Consider the following 1002-nt stretch of genomic DNA (forward strand, 5'->3'; position numbering starts at 1 on the left):
TCTCAGGCCACGCCCCCCTCGCCGTCCTTCATCGCCCCGGTTCAGCCCGTGACGTCAGCCCGCACGTTCCTTGGCGTTTAACGCGTTCGCCCCCTTCTCCGCAAGCCGCGGTCGGAAGCGAGAGAAGTGGGGAAGAGGGCTGGGCGGCAGGCCGGCCAGCGGGGGCCCGCGGGGACCGGGGAGGTTACCCCGGAGAATGGAGGGGCTGAGAAGGGGGAGTAGAGAGGAAGGGGGACTTGGTAGGCGACGCGACCGCTGATTGGGCCATTTGAATGAGACCCCGCCACGGCCCGGCGTACGTGCGCGCGCCCTGACGCCGAGGCCTTCGCGCACGCGACTAACGGTCGGCTTCGGGGCCGGGGCAGGGCGTGGGGAGGTGGGACTCGGGAGTTTTAAATACGTGATGGAAGGCGCTCGAGCCAATAGGGACGTACCATCGCGATCCCTGACGGAAAAGGGTGCTCGAGGGGAGGGGGGGTTGGATAGGAACCAATGGCAACTCAGTTTAGTGCGGACCTAGCCGCTCCCAGCCAATCGGAGTACGCTGACTTTTGGGTATGTAAGTGAGGTGTGCGCTGCCGCCCGCGCCCCCTCCCCTCGGCCGCTGCGGGGTGGGCGCTGAAGTCCGTCTTCGTTTCTCCACGAGCCGCCATTTTGTGCTGCGAGTGACCTGTGACCCGAGGCCCGGGGGCGAAATGGCTTTGAAGGCCGGCCCGCCTGGCCCGCACGTGCGTGGCCCCGGCCCCTGCCGGGCTTCGTCGGAGGCGCCGGACCTCAGTTTCCTCATGTGGCAGATGGGCCCAGGGAGAGGAGGTTGGGGACAGGAGCGGCTGCTCACGCCTGTAGCCCCAGCACTCGCGAGGCCGAGGAGGGAGGATGGGCTGAGGCCACGAGATCGAGACCAGCCTGGGCAACATAGCGAGGCCTCTGTCTCTACCAAAAATAAGTTTTTAAAAAGCAGCCAAATTCATGACAAGGATGATGGTGGCCCACTACTGTAAT

The sequence above is a fragment of the Carlito syrichta genome, unplaced genomic scaffold (assembly GCF_000164805.1).
Source record: "Carlito syrichta isolate Samal-C Ts95f unplaced genomic scaffold, Tarsius_syrichta-2.0.1 Scaffold104777, whole genome shotgun sequence".
Lineage (NCBI taxonomy): Eukaryota > Metazoa > Chordata > Mammalia > Primates > Tarsiidae > Carlito > Carlito syrichta.